Source organism: Sciurus vulgaris, assembly GCF_902686455.1.
Source record: "Sciurus vulgaris genome assembly, chromosome: 10".
Lineage (NCBI taxonomy): Eukaryota > Metazoa > Chordata > Mammalia > Rodentia > Sciuridae > Sciurus > Sciurus vulgaris.
Genome location: NC_136470.1, coordinates 127,433,599 through 127,439,523, shown reverse-complemented (window position 1 = coordinate 127,439,523; position 5,925 = coordinate 127,433,599).

The following is a 5,925-nucleotide window of genomic DNA, read 5'->3' as shown; positions in this document are numbered from 1 at the left end:
GAGGGAGGGGCTGGTCTGGAAAAGACACAAATCATGCAAACAAGGCCAAGCATGCAGGAGGGGCGGAGTTTGGTGGAGTAGGTGGGCCCTGGCTTCACTGCTGCATGGGGCATCGTCTCCCTCATCTTGGTGTCCCCAGCATCGTCACATCTGACATGGTCAGGGGCTGCTGAGGAAGGCTGTTTTCAAGCTGAGGAGAGCCCCAATCTGATAACACTAGGGGTGAAGAGAAAGCATTTTGCAAGTGGCCAAAATCCTGCTCCAGCTTAAGCCACGAAGGAGAATTTGTGGACTCTGATGCAGAACCAGGAACGTGGCCAGGTCCCCTTCTGCCTCACCTGAGTGTCTATTTTTTGGTTTCATTCTCTAGATTAGCTGTGAGGCAGGGCCCAGGGGGAGGCAGGGTGGAACCTCATCCATGACAGCCTCCGGGAAAGGGCTGCGTTCTATTTCAACTGCTCTGTGCCCTTTATAAGCTGTGTGATCTTGGGCTAGTTACTTAGCTCCTCTGTGCTTCAGTTTCCTCATCAGGAAGATGGAGACCATAGAGTCTACCTCATAGGATTCTTGTGCGACTCAAAAGAGCCAATATATGTAAAATGCTTGAGGAGTGGGCCAGGACCACAGTTGTGTTAGCTACTGCTTTTATACCTACTATGATTTGTTCTTAGCCCAACAAACTTTATCCGATCCTCAAGAGCCACTTTAAATCTGTTTTTCACTGACCTCTGCCTTCTGGCCACCAGTGCCCTCTGGACTTTCTCATTCTTGCTTCTGACGTGTGAGTCCACCCTTAGAGGCTGTCTCCCTCGCCAATGTGCCCAAGCCTGTCCCTCGACTTCGCTAACTCCCTTCAGTTTTCATGAGCCAAGAATGTTCCACTCCTTCCTTGAAGCTCGGCCCCGACTCCAAAACCTGCATGGGTAAGGCTTGACTTGTCCCCACCACTTCCGGGATGGACGCCCACAGAGGGCAGAATCGCTTTACTTCTCCGTATGCCAAGGGCCTGGCCTGTGCAGCACTTGGTCAATTTTTATTGAGCGAATTTGTTGTCTGCTTTGTGCTCAGAGAGAAACTTCCCATGTCTGGCTTTATTAAGATGAAAGACCCTCTTTACTATGGTTTTCTTGGAAGGAAAAAAAAAAAAAATCAAAGAATTAAGCCCTGAGAGTCCCACAGTTTTATATAGAAAGCATTATTTCTGAGCTAAATGATTTTTTTTTCCTGAAGGAAAATTTAGAAATTATAGCTCCTGGTGGAATTATAGGAATGGAAACGAAGGCACACCCGGATTCTCAGCCCTGAGAAATTCTGTTGTGCACCTATTTTGCTAACTTCTACAACTTGGTATGAACAATTGGAACTTCCGGGCTGGTTTAGCTCCTCAGCAACACGTCCCCCGTGGGCATCTCTCCAATTTGCGTTTTCCCCTTAGATTTAGTCAATTATTTGCCTTGGAATGTGCTCGTTTTTCTGGGAACTTTTCTAGATGACCCGATTCTTCTGGTTGTTTACTGGCAAAGAAATGCTGCGGATCATTTGAAAACCAGAAATATCCCTGTCCCTCTTCCCCCATGCGGGCCCTCCCCTGTCCCTCGGCTCTTCTGCTGCCTCTATGGATGGATCAGGGACGGTGACTGCAGACGTGTTTGGGGTGCCGGCGTGTCTGTGGATGTGGGGCGTCTGCACACGTGCGTGCGTGAGACCAAGCCCGCGCTCCCCACTGGAGAGGGCGCAGCGCTGCTGTGGAAGCACGCAGGGCCCGCCACCTGAGGAGTCACATTGTCTCTTGCCTCTCTTGCGTGCCCCCTGCCTGATGGCCGGGTTCCCCTGTCTTTCCTTCCGGGGTTCCCAGATCACGTGCACGCATTTCTCAGGTATCAGCGAGACAGGTGCAGAGTGGGACCTGAGATTCATCCCTGGGTTCATTTTGGAGGGGAGCAACTGGAGATGACAGCAACGGTTTAAATGATCTCATCGTTTCCCCACAAGCCCTGCTTCTCGAAAGCCCGCAAAGCAAAGAGAGGGGGCCCAGGGCTGATAAGTGCTCAGAGTCTAACCGCTCTCATCAGTGAGCGTTTTCGGAGCGTCCCTGCTCCAATTCGCCCCGCCTCCCTGTCCCTTTCAGGCTGCCCTCTGCTCCTTGGCAGCCCACCGGCCTTCTCCTTACCGGGTTCCTGCTCGGTCTCCAAACCTAATCTGGTCCTAACACTGCCAGGAGCCATCCTGAGGCCACCTGGTTCACGCCTCGTGGTTCCCATGCTTGTTGGGTTGGTCCAGGGCTGCTGGTCAGAATCACACAGAAGCTTCTGGAAAACAATGTCTAGGCCCCTGATTAGGGACCCAGAGACAGAGCCTGTGCCTCTGTACTTTTAAAGCTTCATAGATCGGGGCTGGGGTTGTGGCTCAGTGGTAGATCACTTACCTGGCATGTGTGAGGCACGGGGTTGGATTCTGAGCACCACATAGAAATAAATAAAAAATAAAGGTCCATTGACTACTAAAAACGCTTCATAGGGATTGCAATGCTCATCAGAGTTTGAGACTAGAAGCAAAGTCACATATTCAAGTGCCGAATTGTTATTTGGTGGTTCTTTTATTTTATTTACATTTATTTATTTATTTTGCAGCACTGGGGATTGAACCCAGGGTCTTGCACGTGCTAGGCAGGTGCTCTACCACTGAGCCACATAACCAACTCTTTTAAAATCTCTTTTTTTTGAGACAGGGTCTTGCAAAGTTGCCCAGGCTGGCCTCAAACTTGCTATCCTCCTGCCTCAACCTCCCCAGTTGCTGGAATTATAGGCCTCACCACTGTACAGGGCTCTTACAGTTATTTTGTAGCTAGGAAGCAACCTGAAGATGGGAACTAGCTTTGTATCTCTCTGGTCTACCCTGCAGAGCCCAGCTAAGATCAGGGTACTCCATTTCATTAGTGTTCTAGAACAGCACAGTCATGTCCACTGGTGACTGTGCTCGTGTTCTGCTCTGTGTGTCCAGCCCAGAGCTGTCCTTTGAGCCCCAGCCTTGCACAGTCATGCTGATTATGAAGCTGTTGACTCAGCCCCAAAGTCTGTGGCATTAGGGCTGGAGCTCTGCCAAAGGCATTCTTCATTTGCCAGTGGCTCCGCTGGGCTCTGCTACCAGGGGACACCAGAGAAAGCCTGGAAGGGAGAAGGAGAGTCCCTTGTGTTTGCACACCATTCTGGATGATATCGATGTAGCCCAGTCCTTCTGGCCAGTGGCAGCTCTGCTCTTGGAAGTTTTCCAACTTCCCCTGTATTCTTAGAGCCAGGTCCTGGGACCCCTCAGATATACTGGCACTAGCCAGACAGTGACCCCTAATTGGAGATCTGAGTCTCAGCTCAGAGCCCCTCTTTCTGAGCACCTGCCTCTTTAAATCCCACCCTCTTCCCTTTACTCCCCTAACCCTAAGGGGGAGAGTGGCTCCCTGGAGTTGCTGGCTCTGTTAGTCCAATGTCCCTTTTCTGTCCTCAGCCTTCTAATACCCACTGAATCAATTCCCCGTATTCAATTCTCTCTGTTAAAGTAACTGGTTGGATTTCTGCTTTCCTGACTCTATCAACTCATGTCATAGCCACCTGCTGCTATTTGGTTCTACTGGGTATCCCTCAAGCATGTCACACTTCTCTTGCCCAAAGCACAACTCTCTGGAATTTCCCTGACAGTTGTTCATTTCCCTGTTTGGATGTATCATCCACATATTCTTAGTCCAGAATCTTGGGCCTCACTCTTGATTCCTCTTCTCCTGCTTGCTTGCATGCACCCCATTGGTCAGACAGGGCTGCCAATTCTGCCTTGAATCCTCCCAGCCCAGGGATGATGCCTGTGTTAACAAGCCCCCCGCCTTTTCTCTTGCCTCTTTCCCTCCTAGCACTTCTCACCATTTCCTGACGTCTCTGTGTTGTACTTACTTGATCTGTTCCACTTATAAGTAAACCCACAGGAAAGGGACTGTGTCTGTTTAACTCATCGCTATGACCCCACAATCCCCAGTCTCATTACAGATGTACTCAATGAAAGAATGATTCTGGGATGAATTGAAAAAAAGGGAGAGGTGTAAAAAAAAAAAAAAAAAAACAACAACAACAAAAAACCACGATTAATCGAACTAGCAACTGTTCTACCACATCGTGAGATGTTGTCAAGTAGACTCGGCCACTAATTATGTGTAACTATAACCACAGATCTTCTTTAAAGAAAAGCTCTTGGGGATATTAAAATATATAGCTCTACAGAGAGATTATGGCTCAACATGGCCAGATGTGTGTACAACATGGTGTAAATGTGGACTGAGACTCTCCTGGTTATATTTAGCGTACCTGCATATGTCCCTATATCCATATATATGTTTGCACCAGGTGCGTGATCCTGGGGCAGAGGTGTGTGTGTTTCCATTTGAATCCTAGCCTCAGGGTCTAAACAATGTGCCAGGTATCTTTGTGCTGGTTGCAAACCCACCTTGCTTTTCATAGAGTGGCTCAGCGCCTGGGTAAGTGGCTTGGCAGAGAATCCAGTCTCGTGGTCCCTGAAGGCAAGTTTACATATTCTCAAGAGAAGCAAGAGCAGGGTTCTGCGGTTTATTAAATGCTGGCCTGGTGGTTGTTGGTGCCAAGAGGAGGTGTGATCATTATAATGCAATATTCATACAGTTAAACTTTTTTTAAGTTTAATTTCATTTTACCTTATCAGTAGTAAAATCCCTGCTGGCATGTCATTTAATTTGCTCCCCGTGCTAATGATGATTCTGAAGCTTTTTACAGAAATGATTATATGGTAATACCAAATCTGATGGTGGATTCAAGCCATCATTTACAGTAATAGGATCATAACAAAGCTCTCTGGGGTATCCATTCTTGTAATACTGTAATAAAGTCAGGCACTCTACTGCTTCTCCTTTGCTCTGGGGCATAGAAGGAGTAAGAAGAGGGACAACTCACACCCTCTAGTCCAGAGGCAGGCCTCAGACCACCGGGCGACAGTCGTGGGAAGACATGTTAAGGCTTAATAATTAAGAAGAGCATCTCACAGTGCTGGCTGCTTGGTACTGAAGTAGATTGCGAGGTGAGGTGATGAGTTCCCCATCAGTGACTTCCCCAAACACCCAGAGCCGGCGGGGCCAGCATTAGGAAGCCCACCCAGCCATCCTCACCTATTTTAGTCAGATTTTCCAAAAGACCTGACAAGAACAATTAGAGGAGGAAAAGCTTATTTGGGGGCCCATGGCTTCAGAGGTCCCAGTCCAGAGATGGCCGACTCCATTGCTCTGGACTGGAGGGGAGGCAGGACAGTATGGCAGAAGGGTGTGGTGGAGGAAGGTGAGTGGGAACATGGCACCATGAAGCGCAGACTGAGCCCAGCTCATCAAGGACAACATGAAAACCCCAAAGGCACACGTCGGCGACTCAGCCCCTCCAGCCACACCCTGCCAGCCTTCAGTTACCATGAACTCAATCCCTACCAGGGGATTTACGCGTGGATTAGGTCAAACCTCTTACAAGCCTGTCATTTCACCTCTAAACTTTCCTGCATTGTCTCACACATAAGCTTTTGGGACCCAATCTGAGCCGTAATGCCACCATAGACGGTGTTCTTTTTGCCGCCGGGGGCCATGGCTCTTGCGCCACACGCAGCACCTCTGAAGGGGGGCTTAGGGCTGGCTGGCCCCAAGCCAAGGGAGACAGGGAGACTTGCTGCCTGTTGTGAATCTTCCTTTCTTCATAATGAGCCAACGGCCGGCCATGATGTCAGGCATTTCCTTTTATTAGCTCTTAGAAGACTTCTGTTGGAAAGCTCAGAGGCAGTGGGGACTTTCATCTACGACCTCCTTGAAGAAAACGGTGAGAAAAATACATGTACCTGTGCTAAATATATGTCTATGGTGCCTCTCCCGGGCCGCAGGGC